This window comes from Centruroides sculpturatus, unplaced genomic scaffold (genome assembly GCF_000671375.1).
Source record: "Centruroides sculpturatus isolate CEXI.00-Female unplaced genomic scaffold, Cexi_2.0 scaffold260, whole genome shotgun sequence".
Lineage (NCBI taxonomy): Eukaryota > Metazoa > Arthropoda > Arachnida > Scorpiones > Buthidae > Centruroides > Centruroides sculpturatus.
In genome coordinates, this window is record NW_019384427.1 from 543,674 (window position 1) to 565,450 (window position 21,777).

At 30.5% G+C, this 21,777-nt stretch overlaps 1 protein-coding gene across 1 annotated transcript in view; it reads right to left on the reverse strand.

The window, feature by feature from the left end:
• Positions 1-20,933, reverse strand: part of LOC111619628 — a 69,919-nt gene extending 48,986 nt beyond the window's left edge. The window contains exon 1 of the mRNA XM_023361399.1: positions 20,620-20,933. The gene's annotated coding sequence lies outside the window, so the exon portion shown is untranslated. The remainder of the gene's footprint in view (positions 1-20,619) is intronic.
• Between the last annotated feature and the right edge of the window lie 844 nt (positions 20,934-21,777).

The window sequence follows — 21,777 nt, forward strand, 5'->3', positions numbered from 1 at the left end:
GTAATTGATATCTGGGAATCATCACGATTATTTATATCTATTATATGTTTTTTTTTTCTCTTTTCCCTGCTTAATTTTTGTTTCTCGATTAATTATATATTAGCCTAGACGCGATGTCTAATAGTGAAGAATGGAAGAGAACCGAGAAGACTCTAGGGAAACGGCGATGGGGAGGTGAAAATGAGAGAGGAAAACCCGTAGATGAAGGGAAAAGGAAAAAAAATAGACAAAGAAATATTGTCAAAGTATTGCTTGAGTGATTGAAAAAAGAAAAGAAAAGAAAAATGGCTACTATCTGGAATGAGAAAAAAAAAAGATAATCAGAATAAAACGACTGAGTGGATCTCTACGCTATTCAAGAATAGCTTTTAAAATAGATTTATGTATATTTAACTATAAATGAGTAAAATATGTAGAATGTTAGCAAATAATAATAGCTTTAAGTGAATAAGAAGTTTCATATTGTTTTAAATTACATTAGTGACTAATTTAATTATAAAATTATTGTATTACTGCATATATTTCTTTATTAATATATCAACAATATTTATTTCATTCGTATAATATTATACGAATCTATAATAATAATAATAAATAATTAGTTATTTACATATTTTATATCGTGCATTCGCTAATATCTCATGCCTCGTTCACAAAATTGCTGTAATATTGAACTAATTCACTAAAGAAGAATTTTCCTTGTTTTTTAATACGAAATATATTTCTTATTCTTTATATATTACATAATACATCGATAGAAACACACCTAATATAATAAAGAGATACACATAAACACTGAACAATATATAAAATGTATTGTAATATGTTAAGCATATATATAATACGAGAATAAATTAAATTTTATTTTGAAAACTATTTACATTTTCAAATTTTTAAAACAAATTAATTATAAAATAAAATGAAAAGTTGTTTATCCAATTTACAAAGAACTTCACTTTAAAGACAATATAAATAATAAAATATTAAATGTAAATCTACATATTCAATTATAACCTGTTACATGTTGATCTTGTATTAAATTATACAAGATCAACATTCTTATATGTGAAATATATTTCTCATATAAACTAATAGTGAAATATACTGTAAATTTACAGTAATACTTAATAGATTTTTATGAATGAGAAGAAATTAGCATTCTAATTTAGTGATTAATAATTTTCCATCAGAAAATTACCTTTTTTTTTTTTTTTCAGAAGAAAAATAACGAATTGCTAAGGATTCATTTTTCTGTTTTGTGTGGAATAATTCATAAAATTAAATTTAAAATGATTATTGTAATCATTATTATCTTGACAATTTTAATAAGTACAAACCGATTTTTTTTTTTTGCAAGTAAATTTTTTCTGATTAAAAACTTTCAACTTCAGGAAATTTTNCCCCCCTATAACACTGTTGATTATTCCGTTTTATATGAATTCCATGTTGTACGAGTCATTTAGATTTTACAAATACGTGTACCGGGCTGTGAACAGCTCACGTATTTTTAAAATCTAAGTGACTCGTACAACATGGAATTCATATAAAACGGAATAATCAGCAGTGTTATAGGGGGGTCGACTGTATAGGCCTACACAGTATATTTTCCTAACTTCCGTTCAACAAAAGAAAAGAAAAAAAGATAAATTCTTAGTTAGCCGGATGAGTCATTCATTGTAAAAATATAGATAAAAATCGGAATTTCTTTTCTTTTTTTTTAATCAAACTGGTTTCTAGAGGCTGGAAAAAGTTGAATGAATGCAAAAAAAAACACGTTCGATACAGCATAGCAAAAATTTTCTAGACATTTTTTTAAATTATTTTATCAGTAAATTTAATGTCTTCATCGGGAAATCGTGACGGAAATTCTTGAATATCATAACTATAGCTATCAAGAAGATATATCGTAGTAGAGCCATTCTCTAATTGGAATCATACCAGAACGTAATCATAACTATTGGTTGTTACGGTTTTCGTAGCCATTCTTCAGCGAGGTTACTCAAAACATCATTATTCATTCGTATCGAAACGTCATTACAGAGTAATTTGTTGCAGGAGATAAATTCCTTACACGAATTGGAAGTGTCGTGACTGCTTTCATTTCTCACCGTTCCGCTTCTATCTTTGTGAGTAGTAAAGTAAACAATTCCTATGTGTTTTCCATTCCTCTCTCTCACATCATCGGACAGTTTTGTGACAAAAGATGTACGTTATTCCCCTAAGAACCCCCCAACAAGTTCCCCTAGGGGACTGTTGGAGGCGGGAATTTAGGGATTGGATAGGACCACACCGGCTGTCCAAACAGGATTCGGATATACTGTACACTGTAGACTTAAAGGTTTGATTCCGGTGTTTGTGGACACACCGCTGAGTCACGTTTTAGCCGACGATACACGTGTACCAAAATAGTCACGCTTATCGTGGTCACGGGAGCGGCTCGTGACCGGTTACAAATTTGGACTTTTTTAACTGATAGATCGAATGGTACGATTTGACTCGAGACTAATGGTTATTTCCGAAAATGCCATTTCTCCAGTCGTTAACTGGGTAATTGATATCTGGGAATCATCACGATTATTTATATCTATTATATGTTTTTTTTTTCCTCTTTTCCCTGCTTAATTTTTGTTTCTCGATTAATTATATATTAGCCTAGACGCGATGTCTAATAGTGAAGAATGGAAGAGAACCGAGAAGACTCTAGGGAAACGGCGATGGGGAGGTGAAAATGAGAGAGGAAAACCCGTAGATGAAGGGAAAAGGAAAAAAAATAGACAAAGAAATATTGTCAAAGTATTGCTTGAGTGATTGAAAAAAGAAAAGAAAAGAAAAATGGCTACTATCTGGAATGAGAAAAAAAAAGATAATCAGAATAAAACGACTGAGTGGATCTCTACGCTATTCAAGAATAGCTTTTAAAATAGATTTATGTATATTTAACTATAAATGAGTAAAATATGTAGAATGTTAGCAAATAATAATAGCTTTAAGTGAATAAGAAGTTTCATATTGTTTTAAATTACATTAGTGACTAATTTAATTATAAAGTTATTGTATTACTGCATATATTTCTTTATTAATATATCAACAATATTTATTTCATTCGTATAATATTATACGAATCTATAATAATAATAATAAATAATTAGTTATTTACATATTTTATATCGTGCATTCGCTAATATCTCATGCCTCGTTCACAAAATTGCTGTAATATTGAACTAATTCACTAAAGAAGAATTTTCCTTGTTTTTTAATACGAAATATATTTCTTATTCTTTATATATTACATAATACATCGATAGAAACACACCTAATATAATAAAGAGATACACATAAACACTGAACAATATATAAAATGTATTGTAATATGTTAAGCATATATATAATACGAGAATAAATTAAATTTTATTTTGAAAACTATTTACATTTTCAAATTTTTAAAACAAATTAATTATAAAATAAAATGAAAAGTTGTTTATCCAATTTACAAAGAACTTCACTTTAAAGACAATATAAATAATAAAATATTAAATGTAAATCTACATATTCAATTATAACCTGTTACATGTTGATCTTGTATTAAATTATACAAGATCAACATTCTTATATGTGAAATATATTTCTCATATAAACTAATAGTGAAATATACTGTAAATTTACAGTAATACTTAATAGATTTTTATGAATGAGAAGAAATTAGCATTCTAATTTAGTGATTAATAATTTTCCATCAGAAAATTACCTTTTTTTTTTTTTTGTCAGAAGAAAAATAACGAATTGCTAAGGATTCATTTTTCTGTTTTGTGTGGAATAATTCATAAAATTAAATTTAAAATGATTATTGTAATCATTATTATCTTGACAATTTTAATAAGTACAAACCGATTTTTTTTTTTTGCAAGTAAATTTTTTCTGATTAAAAACTTTCAACTTCAGGAAATTTTTAATTCAATTAGTTTTTTTCTTCTTCGATAAAATTCTTTTTCGTTCGGGTATGAACGTTATCTAAATTCTATAACTTAAGGGAAGAAAGGGTGGTAAAAAATAAATAAAAAAAGATAGGATAATATGATAAAATTCACACTAAAGTTAACGATACATTCACTTATTAAAATAGTTAAAAATAAAATTGTTTAATTACTTTTTAAAAGATTTTTTTAAAACGAGTTTTCTTTTTCGAAAGGATGTATAAGACGATAAGCTTCTTTGTCAATGAATTTTTGAACCCGTGTTATTGTCCAAGTTGGATTGTTTGACTCATGCAATGTGTATCACATTGCGAACCAACCAAGAAAGATTGATAAGTATCGTATTGATAGGGATTAATAAAACGCATCGTTTCCTAGAAGCTAATCAATCTCTGCATCTAGAAATTTCACAGATAATTTAGGTGTCGAAGAGATACAAACCGAATGAATAAATACATTTACAACAGTGACAATGACCGATAATGAGATTCCATGGCTTCTCTATTACAATATTCTAATAAATAACAAAAGGTAAAATTTTAATATTTACGTTTTTAAAATTATATTTCGAACTAAATTAAAATCTTTATAAAAAAAATACTTCACTTATCACAGAGAGAGAATATGGAAAATAGCTTTTATGGATAGTGTGCATGCTTATTGATATTGAAAGGGGCTCTTCTGAAAGAAAAAAAATGAAAAAAAAAGGTATCGGGAATCGTTATTTTATCGATTTATGGCACCGTTCCCATTTGTCATACGTCTAGGCCATGGTCAGTTTGACACAGCTACCCACCCCTTAAAAAATTACTGGCACATATATAGAACTAACTAGCTAAATTTATATCTTACACCAACCAACAAAATTCAATTTAGTCAAGAAAAAAAAAAACCTATAAGTTAATAAATTTACACTTACAATAATCATTTTATAGTTCTTTCAATTATAAAATCGAATTACTTCTAAAGGTTAGAGATCAATTCGGAATTATAAAACGAATAAAATAATTCAAATTCCTATTATATTTACCTAAGAATTATAAAATCGAATTACTTCTAAAGGTTAGAGATCAATTCGGAATTATAAAACGAATAAAATAATTCAAATTCCTAGTATATTTACCTAAGAATTTAATTGCACGTTATGAATTTTTCTTCTACGATTCGCATAGTTTTTCCCGAGTTTACTATTAAACATTTCAATATTTAAAATTCTATGCTGTGCATTAATGTACAAACGTTGGAGACTCGTTAGTTTAACTAGCAATATAATGTTCCAATGAACTAATTTTTATTGATCTATAACATACAAGTATATACTGTAACTAAATTTAATAGACTTTATAGATTCTTTATTCTATCACCTGTAGTAATTTTTCTTGTACACACACCAAACATATTTCGGCCTAACATTCCCCTCTTCAGCAGTATTACTACGATATTCTAAAAAACAATAAATCTGTATGTATAATCGAGATGGGTTGATAATAATAATAATAAGCAGAGCCCAAACAGTTAGGAGTTGAAGNTTGAAATAATAGAAATTTTTATTTGTAATTAATGCTATTGAAAATATATATATATTCAAAAAATTGTTACACGACTGGGTAAAGCAGACATTTAACTACAGTTCTGTCTGTAATCAATATCAATTTATTGATCGACTGAATAAATACGTCCCGATCGTCGTTAGATTGTTCGTGTTACAAAAGATTAAAATTGATACGAATCGTCCATCTGTCTGTCTCCTATCGGACAATTTCTGAATGGGACAAACAGTAAGAATTTAGAGCAATTGCTCTATCGATTCTATCGATAATTATCACGTGATCGCCTCACAATATTCTACTGACAGAACTAAAAAAGACACCGTATAAACCTTTATCGTACATTTTCCTGATTTATAGTAGTATATAAGTACTCTAAATTTAGAACGTTACGTAATTTTTTTTTTCGCTTGGAGGTGAGTGTACTTTTCACTAGTCGTCTAGGTGATAATTTATCTTTAAAAACTTTTGGTTTACTTGACTCATGCCATTTTTTTTCTTCTTTTTCCTACCCCTGTTTCCCTTAAGAATAGAGGTCGAACGTCAAAGGTCATTATAGGGGTAGAAATGATAAACAGTTTGGGGTCAAAGCCGTCATTTCGAAGCTCGGATTTCTTGCTCTAAAATGACAAAAGTTTCTAGAGTTTTCCCCCCTTTTTTTTAGGAAATTATTAAAGCGAATTAATCCAAAAGTTAAATGGATAAATGTTGAGATTCAATCAGAATAACAGAAAAATTGTTAATATCCTTCATCAATTTTCATTCCATTGTCTGTAGTTCAGTGTCATCCGGATGAAGATTCCTGCTATCTGATGTGAAAATCCTGTCTTAAAAACGATTTTTGGAAATGGATAAAAATAAAATAATGTCTATTTTTTACGATTTAAAATTCGTTATTACGTGAAGATTTTCCTGTACGAAGCTATTAAAACGAAAAACGATTAGAGTAAAAAAAATATATATCTACTGCATGAATACAAATTCGATCTCTGTCGCATACGTTGAATAACATTGGGTGGCAAGAAACGTCTAGTCTAGGCCCTGCCTAACTTGATATTCTGTGGTGTGGCAGGAGGAAAGACGTTTGTCAACTTTTTTTTTTTGGGTGTTTGTTACTGCATAACTAGAAGTTACTAACAGATACTGTGTCCTTCTTACTGTGTGAAAGAGAATGTCATTTTTCCCCTCTAGATTTGAGGGAAAAATCCTACCGCAAAGACTCGTAAAACAAACTATAAGTACAGAGATAATGAGCTTTCTAATTAAATAAAAAAAAGTAATCAGTTTTATTGTTTTAATTGCTTTCTTGATTAAAAAAGTTGTACAAACAGTTTTTTTTAACTTGAGTAATTTAGGGTCGGAAATTTAAAATTAAGCACACGTTTATAGGAGATCAGATAGAAAATTATTATTATTTTTCGTATAAAATTGTAAAAAAAGCAAAATCAATTGAGGAATAAGTTGGAACAATTGTTACAATTATCCAAATTATGGAGCTAAATAGCAGAAAATGTATCTGCTCGTGTGTAATAGATATAATTATGTTAGAAAAATCTTCCATTCTATCGAAAAAATTCGTAGTAAAAATAAATAAATTCATCTAACGATTTTTTAAAACTTTATATTCTTCAATTCTTTTATTGAAGGTTCACTAAGTTAATTCAGAAAAAAAAAATTTAAATTAATTTGGAAACCACTTAAGGTAATGAAAAAACAGGAAGTAGAAAAGAATAAAAACAAAAAAAAAAGAAGTGCAATTGTGCACGCAAAAGAAATCTCCTAATGCCCATAAATAGTAAGATTTTATTGTTTATACGTCAATAAAATTATGAATCATTATTTAAATATAATAACGCCCATTAATTATCTTAATTTCTATTTTTTTTTTTTTTTTAATTATCGCTAAGTAAGCTGTCTTTTCAATCAAGAGCAATTTTTCAGGAGGAGAAAGAGGAGGAGAGATGAAAGAAGTTTTTGAGGGACTAAAGAAAAATTAAATCTGTTCTTAATAAATATCGGCGTAGAAACCTTATCTAATTAGCATATTAAATACCATCTGAGCCCAGGGGTATATAATAGAGAACCTATAAGGATTGTGAAGTCTATCCCTTGTCACAACATTGGGCCCATTTAAAGAGTAAAGCCTTCTTTCCACAGTGATTATTTTAATGCTACCCGATCTCTTCACACTGTCTTGATTAAAATGCGTAGAGTTTTATTGGACAAACCGTATGACAGCAAAGTTGACAGCTAATTTTGCAGGTAATTTGCTGTTTCTCTTTAAAGCCAGTTCTCTTCTGCACTTTTGTGAACTGGTCTTTTCCCTCTTTCATTTTTCAGATTAAAACTTTTATCTTAATTCAACTTGGCAGACGAGTTGGAAGGTGTTAAGCTGGTCGTAAATCTGGTGATTTAACTTCGACTGTAAAGATAAACGATAAAATTCAATTGGCTGGAATGATTGATACTAAATGAGTAATGGTGTGAGAGACTTGAAAGGAAGAATAGAATAAAAAAATTAATTATTCCTCATCTTTATAGTCATCTCCTTTCTCTTCATCTCTTTCTCCATTCAGTAAAATCAATTTAACAAAACAGTTTTGAGGATTAATTTTTCTGGATTCAAACTTTTTAAACTCATTTAAATAGCTTTACAACTATAAATAGTGAAAAGCGTAAGGAAAATTAATAAGTCTTTAGAAATTTTTACAGGTTTTTTTTTTTTTTTGTAACCTTTCGCTAGCCGATTCTTTAACGTGGATGAAGCGATAATCTTTTCATTTTATTGCATTTTTTTAAAAAATATTATAATTAATAATTCAATAAACAATTCTATTTATCCGTTTAAAAACGTTCTTCGTTTGTTTTATAACGCGCAAATCAACTTAACACCATCCATCACACACGTTTTATGTCTACCCAGTTACAATAGAAATGTGTAACAGCATATTGTAAGTTAAATTGTTAGACGAACAAAGAGGAGAAAAGTATATTTCGAGTACGTTTGACTTATAACCTTTCTAACGTCCTTCTGTTTGTTATAAAGCTTAAACGACAAAGAACAAACCGGAAAACGGTACAGACCTCATATTATCATTTTGTCATGCTGATTGAGCAGATGTTGGCAGTTTAACAAAGATTTTTGATAGTTTCAGGGGGTACCGTTCGAGATAAGCTTTTTTACAAATTTATCAAAGACATTTACCTTTCTCATTCTTACAGATAAGATTCTATAGAACGATAATCTTACTGTAAATATAGTTTTAAGGATATTTATTGATAAATTTCGTATAGTTTACGAAATAAAAAAAATTCTTCTAGTTTCCAAACTCGAATAATAACTAAGAAACTCTGAAAGTATTTGTAGATAATTTTCTATTTCTCGATACATTTGATATAACTCTGGCATCATTATCATTCTAATAGCGGAGACCATCGACATTCCAAAAGCCCTTCATCAGAGTCCTTCAGATTAGATGACGACAAGTCCTTGAAGTAGGATGTCACTTCAGTCGATGAGAGGAACACTCCATTGACAGATCTCTAATCTCGAACGCTGCGGGTGTAAGAGTTCCTGTTAATTCCGTTGTTTCAGGAATGTTCGCACTCGATAACATGGGAAAAATAAGTTCTGTGATTACGGCCCATATAACACTACTCGTATAACAGCTTCCAACAATTTTGGAGACGGTAGTAGAACAAGTGTAATTAGCCGATCTCTCGTTCTTCTAGTTGAACCAATTTGGACGTAATAACTACAATGTTTAATGTTACTGAGCATTCAACCAATTACTTTTTTTTTTATCCTCTAACGGAGTGATACATAGAAATACATGTATAAAAAATATAAAAAAAGAAACGACAAAATGATTTCTTGCTAGAAACTTCATACATTTTAGTAAATCGAATACAAATTACATTGATTTATAAATGAGATGAAACGTGGAGGAGTGGACAGATCCATTCCGAAAGTGTATTTCTCTATGTTGATATAATTTTCAATTGTGAACTAAACAGGGCCATTGTAGTTTCGACAAAAGCTGTAGTGAAGGCCCAGAATCTATTGTAAACATACAATACTTTTCTATTCGAAACGAAAAAAAAAATTTTTTTTTTCACTAAAATACAATTCTCTCAGACAATTTCGCCATGTGGAAATACGACGGAATTATCAAATTCGAGTCAAATCGAAAGAAGAAAAATTACTTTTATATTTTTAGCTTAATAATAAGTTATTAATTAAATTGGAAATTTAGTATAATATAAATATATTCTTTAGTTAGAAATAAATATTCAGTAAAAGTCATTTATGTCTTTGACGGAATATTCAAAGATTAATGACACAATAAAGTTACAAAATATCAAGCTTCCGTGACAAAATGTCAAAACACGGTTTGTCCATGTTTCCAATAAAGATTTCTGCATAAATAAAGCGCTTTTCAATAAATATCGGTTGTTTAGATTAACGTGACACGTTTTCGGTGGCCACCTGGCACTTTCTGTTGCTTGATGAGTTACACACGAACGTGCTGATCTATTCTTATCTTTTAAGAACTTTATCGATTACATTAACCAATCTTTAATGTCATTAAGGAATGTGTTTCTTTCTGGCATTTCGCGTTTCAAATGGAACTTTTTTTTTTTGTTTTTTACACTAACCGTATGCTTTGTTTGTTGTTTATGTGTAGTGGATCAATGAAATATATCAACTTTAAAAAAATATTACGCAAGAAAATTGCGTAAGAAGAGCAAAGATTTGTAAATAACTCATTATCTCGACACGCAATCAGTTTGAGGAAAATTCTTTGATGGGTTTCAACTGTGATATGACCTTGGGGAGGAGACTAAAGCAATCCCTTTGTAATCAACCGAAGGCTTGACCATAGACTTTTAACATCACCGGTTTCCATAGAAACCGTCCATCAAGTCGACTTGAGTCATCTATCTTCATCATTCGTCACGTGCACCTCTTTACTCCCTCCATGCTAACCGGGTTTAGATGTGTGCGGCAACTGCAAGTAGGGCACGAGGCCCGCCAGTTTCTACCATACAAGAAGCACCGAAAACACCTTTTCGGCTTCCGCACGTGTACTAGTAATATAGCAGACTGCCTAATCTAGGAAAAACAAATTAAAATCGGGTGGAACATTGATTTGTAAATTTAAAAAAATTTATATTTTAAAACTCGAGTAAGATCAACAGAGCAATTTAATTAAGATTATAATTCATACTTTAGCCTAGAATTTACTATAAAATGATATTGCAGAAAGAATTGACTCTAGTAGATTAGATGGAGGAGGATATAAGAATAAATTTCACAAGAGTTAATTACAAAAATTTTGTAAGGAAGCTGGATAAGTTTAGATATTACTTTTAAAAATTCTTCAGCCGCCTTCCAATTCCATAAAAATAGCTTTTAGATATGACATAGAGCGAGAAAAGTGTCCCGAAGTGTCTTCTTCTGTCACATGTTAACCAAGTGAACAAGTTTATGTTCCCCAGTGTGTTCTGTCTATGCTGATAAGAAAGAAGCTTGGTCGTGAATAAAAATTCATGTCTTTATTCTCAGCTAACGACTTTTACTGTTATCAGCAAGGGACTGTTTATTGTTCGGTCCGGAACAATCAAAGTACATAGTTTTTCAACAGAAAATGATGACTATCTTCGCATGTTTGATCGTATCCATAACTAGAGTAGAAATATTATCTTAATGATGGAAATCACTTTTATATATACTACTACTTAACACTTCATTTCCTAATCGTTTAATTATTATTCTCATTTCGATTTAAAAATGAGAAAAAAAAAATAAAATAAAATAAACTTGATACGAGAATGCCTATGTTTTGTAGCTTCCAAGAAGGAACAAAACTATTAAAATTTCTTGTTTTATGCTTAATAAAACACTTACTTTTAAAGGATTTCAAGAAAATTTTTACTTCAAACATATGTTTAAATATATAACTTGAATGTTTCAATCTATATATATATATGTGAAGAGACTATTTCTTTTGGTAAAGATAAATCCAACACCTTCCTAACCGAAGCGAGATGCACGAAATTCAATCTATTATTGCATAATCTGAAATTTCACACCTGTGGTCAGGTTTATCAACACAGCAGAAATTTCTCACATTTTCCAATACAGTTCACGTTATACAGATTAAACTCAAACACGCTCTTTCGTCACTAACAAAGAAATATTAACTCTCGACAAGGAAACGTTTGCATTAAATTTACAAATAGCTACAGAAATATAAACGAATATATATATATATATATATGTTTTCCAGAACGTTTCTAGTTATAAAAAATAAAACAAAACCTAATAGTTTATAAGCGTTGAAACAAAACTTTTTATCTTTTTATATTTCACACTATTATGAAGCCGTATCCCATCTGGTCATAAACTAAATCTTATAGTAACAGCTGTCAGCAGTTATTTAAAATTAACACCTGGTAACTAAAAACCGCTTTACAATGCAGGTGTGCCTCTAATTAAAAAGCATTGGTGAAAAGAAAAGTTTTAAAAATTTACTATATTTTCTTAGATTAAAAAGAAAAAGTAAGTGATATCATTCCCTATTAAAAATATTATGACATTTAATAAGAAAAATGCACACTTCTTAAAAATATATATACTTGTTTCATCGGAGCGAAAATTAATGTTTTTTTAAGCTGTTTTCCTCTTCTTTCTCTCTCTCTTTTTCTTTTTTATCTCGGGATAAGTTAAAAGAAACAATTTCTTAACTGTCAGATGAGAAGATGCCGAAAGTTTTCGACAAGTCAGGCAATTTCGGTAAATTCTCTAGCCACAGAAGTTGTGTTTAATTCGTGAGGAGTTTGCGGCGTCAATTTATTTTTCTTTTGCTCCTGGTTTATCTCAATCCGACTGACAAGACTAAGACGCTATTAGCGAGAGAGTAACAAGTTTGTTAGCAGAATCGTCACCCACGTTACAAGTGGCAGATGGAAAACTGGAGGTAAGATTGTATTTATAGTAAAAAGAAAAAAAAAAAATATATATATATATAAAATAAAATACTAAATTCCTAATTACAATCCTGAATATATTAAAGAATTTTTTGTTCGTTTATTAAGATAATAAATTTAACTGTATCCACATCACACTTCCTTTTTATCTATGTAGGAAATATCACAGATATTTTTTTTTATCGGCAATTATTTTAGATAATTAAATATGTAATAAAGAAATAGTTTGATATAAACATTAAAAAAACATTTGAATATTTTAATATTAAAAAATAGTTTTAAAAATCGTGTTCTTTCAATTGAAGGGTCATGATTTAAGTTTGATGTTGGTGAATCGAATCGATATTAACTATGGCAAGAAACCTTACAACTGAAAATGAGTAAAAATTTATTTTAATACTATTCATGATATTCTAATTTATTCAAATATAATTAAAGAAGATTTCTAAACATATCTCTTGTATTATAATTATTATAAAAAAAAATAAAAAAAAATATAAGAGTTTCGAGATCAGGAAATTGCGGTGTTGCTTTGTCGAAAAATTCATACTTATCAAGGTTGCATATTACGTATAGTTTCTATTTGATTTTATTAATTTAAAACTAGCTTACAACCTTGTACTCGAAGCAAAAGGTGTTTTTTTTATGATGTAAGATAAAATCTGGTTTGTTTTCAAACTATTTTCTCTAGTTATGTCCAAGAGGGAGGAAAAATAAAATAAAATAAAAATACGACTACAGATGATATGTAACTAGAAGTAACAATTTTAATATATATATATAATTTTTTCCTTCATCTTTTTTTCTTCCTCGACAGAAAACTTTAATGAAAACATATTTGTAACGATTTAAGCACATTAAAAACACATCAGCTTTTTTCTGATAATTAGTCAGTTGATATAGAGGCAGAATTAATCTAAATTACTTTTGCTACAAATCAGAAGAGGATAAAATTTGTGTCTGTTAAAACGAATTATCGTATTATGACAAATTGTCTACACGTTTCTCTTAATAAATGAATTCTGCTTCTTCTACTGATTTTGTTCTACGTCATCTCCATTATCTTTTCTTGTAATGTTGATTAGATATTTCGTGCTCCATAAGGAACAGTAAAAAGAAAAAAAAAGCCTACACAGTTAACCTAGAGAGTTCGTGAAGGGCGTAAACCTCTTCTTAGCTTATCGAAGCTAAGCAATGAGACAGGTGTTACGAGAAGAGAGCCAGTTACATTGAAATGGGCCATTCTGTTGCTGACCTCCACTACAAGGTTGCTGGACGCTTTGATTCACCGTCCCAGATGAAAATCTTACTGGCTACCACCTTTTCCAATGGCTCTGTAATTATTTTGCTCACCACGACCTGTTTCGAGGACACTGCTCCATACTAGAGATAAACTGTTCATTATTTTCTTATGCTACGATTTTTAGTTAGGGTGATATCTTGCCAAAATTACTATCTTGATCGTTTCTAAAACCTATAGGATTGTATGCTTGCCATCTGTGATTATGCCGAAAGTAAAATTTAACATTCTCTTAAAAGGTTTTTTTATGCAAAAAAGAAGATATTTAAGACCCGAGGCTGATTGCTGTTAAGGAACATTACCGTTAAAAAAAAGCAAGTTTTTTTTTTCTATATTACCTTGAGTTTAAAGGTTCTAAAGCTTTTTGTAAATATTCGAAACTGATTTAAGTTTTATCGAGAAAAATCTTAAACGACTTTGTTATTGATTTGGCTCAAGACTGCTGCTTTACCAACTCAAAACTTCGGTTGCAAGTCTGGCTCATATGACTGGGCGCTGCCATTATGCAGACCCTATTATTTACGAACATCGGAAGTTCTACCGAAGGAAATAGCTCGGTAGCGATAATTGTGTTATTCCGGAGCCATTCTTTTTATTCTGATGGACGGAATATAAGAACGATAAGCTTCCTGAAAGCACGGAACAGTCCTCCATTAACGTCGACTGAAACGTTATTAATTTTTTACCCCACCTAAGCAAAACTATGCCATTTTTAACGTTACAGATAAAGTTCCAAATATGAATTTTTCCCACTTCTCGTTACGTCTTTGATTGCGGTGAACTAAATATAGTAAGTACAGACAACACAGAGAAGTACATAAGGAAGGAAACTAAGCTTTGGCAATCTCGAAAATCTTACATATTCGGTTACAGAATTGTTCATGGATATTTTTAATCATGGTTCCAAATAGAGATATCATTCGGGGTGCAACGCTTAAAGAGAATGATAGGTATATTAGCCACTCCAACCTCTGGATAGATGATGCTATTGTTGACAGAACACAGCCACTACTATCTCCCCCCATCCCCCTTTAACAAGTAAGCTGTATTAGGAATAACACAATGCTGTGGTGGTTAAGGACTACAAGTCATCTGATCTCTATACACAAACAAGAGGCCCTACCTACAGGAAGGCTGTCAGTCCAATGATGGATTAGATCCACAAGGAATAGGACAAAAGTCCTGTTATTCTCATCCAGTCAGAAACAACAAACAGGGCTTAGGCGTAACCTCTCTTTCCTCTATCTGGCTCCATACAAATGGTGTGTTCTTTCTTTTTTTTTTATTTTTTGGGGTAGCAACTCCGATATACAATCTAAACGAGTGGTGAGAGGCGGTTTAGAGAGATAGTGTGCCGAAACAATCTCTGTTTTGTTTCAAAGTCCGTGTGGAAAAAATGTTTTAAAATATATATCCTTCTAGTTCATACTATACTGTTTAGTGTTTAGCTCCTTCATCCATATAACTTTAAACAAATATTACATTCATTTAATCTTCATTAACACAGTATTTTTCGATGTATATTACACGAATTCCTTCTATAAAAGTTACTAAAAATTATTAAACTATAAAATAAAATTCTATATATATATTTTTAGTTCATTTATTTTAATTAATTATTAAAATTATTAGAGTTAAAACTGCTAGTCCTAAATATTGATCTTTAATGTGTGGAATTAAACTACAGCTGAGTTGAGTTTAAAGTACAATAGGTTCTTCGAGACTAAAATGAACAGTAAATAAATAAAATTCAGAAATGTTAGATAAGACAAATGAATTTTAACGAAAATATTGATTGGAAGCATTCTTCTTTCAACAAGTATTTATTATAGGAGTAAAAATATCTATCTAAATTTCTATCTGTAATTCCTCAATCAATTCTCATTACGATAACCATATTTTCAAGCAATTTCTGTTAAAATTCACTTATATAACTAACGTACACTGCAGTACATTACATTCATAAGAGCTATTTCATTTAATTTTATCATCTCTAACGTATCCAAAGCTTATATACTGTACTGTACATTTATCCATATCTATCATAATTATATTTTCATTGCTAAAGATAGAGTCATATTATAGAAATTTCAAAGTAGGAAGCAATTTCTTAAAAGAGAAAAGTAAATTTGACACTATTACATATCAAATTTAAAGAGCCTTTAATTTGATATTTAATGGCATCGAAGTATATTCTTACTCTTTATATATGATATAGCCTATATTTCAATTAAATTTCTTAAAATTTTATAAATTATTTTATATAAAATTAATCATCTAGCTTCGATAAAAATAAAATTATTTATTGCACTGTCAACAGCATTTTAAATTTACTATCTTAAACCTCTTTAGTTCATAAAGCTGGCGGAAAGAAAATTGGGAGATCATATTGCTCGATTCTTTAAATATTCAGAATGGTAGAAACCGGAAGAGAATTTTATTTTCATTCCTTACTTAAAAATTTATATCAGATATTCGAAGAATTCTCATTTGTTGTAAGGCAAATACGAAACAAATTCTTAAAAGAAAAGACGTAAATATTAAAGAACTTGCACTACTGCCTTCATTAGAATCAGAGAAATTCCGAAAATTCTCATAAAATAAATTCTTTTATGGTCTCCATTTACATAAATCATTGGCAGTTTATAGTTTACGACGAATGAAAAGCGATAAAAACACACAAAACGAAATGATCACTACTCCATTGTCGGTAATTCATCTTAATACGTAGACTAGGCGATGGTGACAAATGTTACTTTTTGACTGGATTCTTTCAGTTTTTAATGCGGAAAATCTTAGAGAAAATGATGAGTTTAATTCTGTTTTACTCAATTAATGAAAAGAATTATGTGATTTGTTTGAAACAAAATCAAACTAAAAGATAAAATTTAAATCTCTTCGAAAATTAAGCAGAAAAGTGTTTCCTAAAGGCTCCACCAGTCATTAACTTTTATTAGAGGGTGTCGTTAGCAAAAGTACAAACAATACCATTGGGAGAGTTCCATTATAAGTAGGATTACTGCAATAACAATGCTTCGGGCTGAATTCACAATTAAAATCTCTTAGGGAATTATAAGCCTCTTGTTTCAAAGTCGTTTTATTTATATTTAAACATAAAATGTTTACTTTCCAATACTACTTTTGTCTAAAATACCCGATATAAAATCAATTATGGCAGCTTACATTACCAGTGACGTGCATACTTTTCCTGTTATCCTTACTAGATAATATTGTAACTATCGATTCTTTTTATCGAATAGTAAGTTTGATGCTATTGGGCTGCCGTATGTGTGAGAAAAAAAAAGCATCAACGTTCCCCGACAATGACACACTATTAGGTTAACGGTCTCATTAAGGCTGAGTGGGTCAGCATGGAATTAACACTGCTACGAACGTCCCCTTTCACCAGATGGGGTGGTTAAAGTGCACGCCCGTTTCGCTCCCTTGCTGTTTTCAATGTTAGAAAGGTACTTTTATTAGGGCTATCATTAATAGCCTGACAAACAATACCGTAGGGAACGGTCTTTTACTTTCTGTATAAGATACTCTCCGCTCGAATCCCAGTCTGTAATTTGATAAGTTATCAAATTCCATCACAGTTTAGTCTGGAGATTATAGCTTTTGTTTTACAACTTAGGTTAAAAACGCAATGCCTTTAGAAAATTCATAACTCATAGGAGCATAATCGCCGTTTCGGATCGACCATGCTAGTGCCGCAAGGTTGACGTCGAAGTCCTGTTTTTGGTGCAGCGACATTCCAGCCTTGGAGACTGGAAGGTTAGAGCTGTCCCCGGGGTTACAACGTGCTAAGCCTACCCGACCTAGAGAACAAGGGTCTTGTCCACACCCAACAGAAGCAGCGAGGTGCCAACTCACTCCAGCTTGCCATCATTGAGTGCAAAAGATAACCACTGCAGGACCCCGAGGCTTTTCTACAGCCTGCCGGATTCCCGATGACGCAAATGGTCATTCCATTGTTTAACAATTCGAAATTAGCGATTGCGCCCGCTCGCACAATGCATTTTATCCCATTGTTTGATGTAATCTATGGCAGTCAAAAACAGCACGATGCGAAAACATTTGCATACAAGAAGATTAACGCATTAACCTTTTCTTCTATTCAATTAGAATTCTTACTCGATTCTCCTCTTTTTTTTGCATCCAGTTAGAAGATTTTAAATTACTTTTTATAGTTGCATTTCGATTCGAGTAGACGAGACAGATGCGCAGTTCACTTGACGGTTTGTGCAAATTGCTGAATATTTGGGCTTGCGTGATGGAAGGTGATCAACCTCGTATTCCTAGGGCCACGTACGGTACAACGCTGTACACGCCAAGCGAGGTACAAACCGTCAACACGAGCCACCAGCACCACCACCATGCTTGTTATCCCGGACATGCAAAGATGGCAAACGATTACGTGCTCCAGACAGACAGGGTGGTGCAAATAAGTGACCGGTTTGAAAATATGTGCGATTACACTCTACTAGATGCTCTCCGGCCATAGAAAAACTACTAAAGGAGCAAAAATAAATGCGCATGCAAATTCAGTTAGTACCAGTGCCGCTAAAGATTAGCGTTAGTAGCCTGCAACCTGGGAGGTGTCTAGTTACTAGTCATTACTTGTAGAAAGAATATCAGATGTAGGATGAACGGTTTTACAAATTGTATCCATCATACTTTCTCTTGGAGGGGAAAAACTAATTTAGTCTACTTAAATCGTCCAGAATAAATTTAGAACTAGAAAATGGATTTTTATTACAGCTTATGAGGCTAAACAAAAAAGAGATAAAAACATCATTAAACACCTTTCTCACATTATTAAATTTTAATTATCTGCTATAAAAAAAATCCATAAAAAAATTTTTAAAGTTATCCTATAAATATTTATATTGAGATAATTACCTTCTAGGATATTTTTCGATTGACTTCTTAGCATTAACGTTCTTTGAATTTTTCCTGGATGCGATTACAACTTAGAACTGTTTCGATTTAAATAAAAATCAAAGACAACTACCCATGTAAATCGGTAACATGTGGAACTATGAACGATTCGTCTAAAACTACAAAAAAATAAACTTTAAAAATCGTAATTTCCTTTTTTTTTAAGAATAAAAGAGGGGAGGAAAAACTCAAAGACAAGACTGGAGGCTAAAAGAAATAATAGGAAGAAACAACAGTCTGAATGACAGGCAGGAACAACAACAATAGCCACAGACATGAGAAAACGTGGTCAAAGACAATTGCAGCGTTGAATGCTTTATAACAGTCCAGTCAGAAAAAAAACATTCCTGGCAACAGTAATGTGTTTTGAATGTATACAGATAAAGTCAGACGCCCAGATACCTTCGGGGTGGCTATTGCCAGATGAAAACAGTAAATATAATCGGGGTAATAAACAGCAGATCAAAATGTAGTCTGGAGTTCAAAGACATTAAGTTCTTTACCGATTCATTCGACTACGACTTGTACTATCATTTCTTTTCTTTTTGAGAAAAAAAAAAAATATATTTTTTAAATATTTGATTCCACTTTGAAAGTTGCTACATTTAAAAATTGAAATCCTAGAGATTTATGAAAATTTTTATTTATTTTTTTTTTCTCTCTCTCTCTCTCTCTCTGCCTCTTTATTAATATCGTAATCTCAGGTCTAAATTACTTATTGAAGCTTGTGTATTTAATCGCATCAATGGAAGAAGACCCAGTTAATAAATTGCGACTTATCTCCGTTGCCGATCGATTGCTTTGGTTCCAAAAACCCACATTGAATCTAACAGGAGCAGTTTTTCTTCTTCCTTCTCCATAACAGGAAGGAAAATAAATATCAGATAAATAGAAAAATGGACGTTAAATAATAAAATATTTTACTATAATTAAAAAATTTATCTTCGTCAACTTAATACATATAAAAATCTTTTCTAGATAAATTACTCTATCTATTACAAAGATTTAATGATAAACTCGTCGATATCAATCGATTAACCATTTCTGAAATTTTAAATGTATGCTTTTGTATATTAAAACAGTCGCGTGTTGGCTTACGACAACGATGAAAAGCGGTTTGGCAACAAGAAGTCACTTATATATGCATATCTAATAAGTAAAGCGTTAGCTAAACTTGACACCATAGCAAACTGTAACACGATACAGCGGAATGTTGAATTTACTCAAACGTTTGACTATTTTTTTTTTGTTTGACCACCTAATTATTATACAGTTATTTAAGGACATAACCCCATTAAAAGTTTATTTGTATGGCCTATAAATAATAGCAATGTTTTTTTTTCATGTTATTTAATTCAACGCACATTACTATGCAATGTACTGTACTTTTGTACACCACGAGATGATTCATACGAAACTATTTAAAGAGAACAAAGTGTAGTTTATAAAAATGTCGTACAAAGTCTTGCTATTAGATCGAAGTCATCGAAAGTGAGTCCTAGTATAACATTCCGATAAAATCCCTCATTCTTTGAACAGAATGGTACACTAACAATAGTCTTAAGTAAGCGATCAATACTAATTCTGCAACAAACTCCGTCACTTCTAGTATAGCCGGGAAGGAGCGGTAGGAGCACAATTCCCCGGTGAGTTAGTCAGACAGTTAAGAATTATCGACTAGCCTGGCTGTCTGATCGGTAGCAAGAGCAGGTAGGGAGTACCGAGCTACGGCACGTGAAACACACATGCAGTCTCAGCTACCGTATATTAAATGCCGTATATCTATCTATATACTAAAATATATTCTTATATAAATTATTTTACATTAATTCTCTTCTATTTAACTAAATTTAAATATACTTACCTAACGATACTGCATCCTATAAAGTTGGAAAATTGCATATCTGTATATCCACGACAGCTTTAGAAACTTTTTTTTTGGGGGGGAATGTTTTTATATAGTCGATCTAACGAGGACGGCCTTGACTTCCGAAGTAAACCAAAATGCAAAATTTTGATTTATATATATATATATATATTCTTTTGTTTACTCGTCTATTTAACTTGATAGGATGATTATCATTTGACGACAGCTACAAATTTGGTAGACTATGGGACGGCGACGAATGGACTCAAAAGGCCGAGTCTGTAAACGATGTTGCTAGACTTGTGTCTCGACACTGAATGACAAACACTGTTCGTCCGGTCAATACGCTCGCCGGTTGGTGTGTTCCATTACTGTACTGTAGGGATGGTAGAACAGAACACGTGAGAGGCAGAACAGAGTCTGTGGTAAAGCTCGGTTTTCTCTCTTCCTCGGTCTGTCATAGCTTAGATTTCTAATTGCACAACCGTGTTAAATAATACTGGTAGGGATTAGAAGTAGCAATATTTTTTTTTTCACTAAAATCTCTCTCTCACTCTCTCTTTAAATTTAAGTTTTCTAAGTAATAATCCTCATTTATTCTATTTATATATTAATATAAAAATAACTCGCTCGATCGTATTTCAACTTTTATGTTAAATAGTGAGTAATTTTAACGAATTTAACACTTTTAAATCATTTTAAACAATAAAAAAAAAAACATATTTTATATTCTTAAAAACCTGTATCGAATTAAATGTAATTAGAATAGAATATAAAATATTCATTCGTCACAATTAAAAATATAGGTAGATGTAGTATATTAATGAATAATTTTCTCGTCTATTTTTATTATTTTTGAAATCATCAAAACATTTTAATTAGAATTATTAAAATTTAAACATAAAATAAAACAAATAATCTCTTTTAAAATTATATACTTTATTATATTCTGAAAGGTTTATTTGTTAAAATATTAAATTTATTTCATTAATTTACATCGATCGAAAGAAAATAAATCATAATCTTAAGATGCTCTTTTTTTATTTTTTATTTAAAATCGCATTAAAACTAACATAAAATAATCATTTTTTCTTAATTATCTTGGGATTTTAAACAATGATTTAATTTATAATATAAATTTTTATATAAATTATT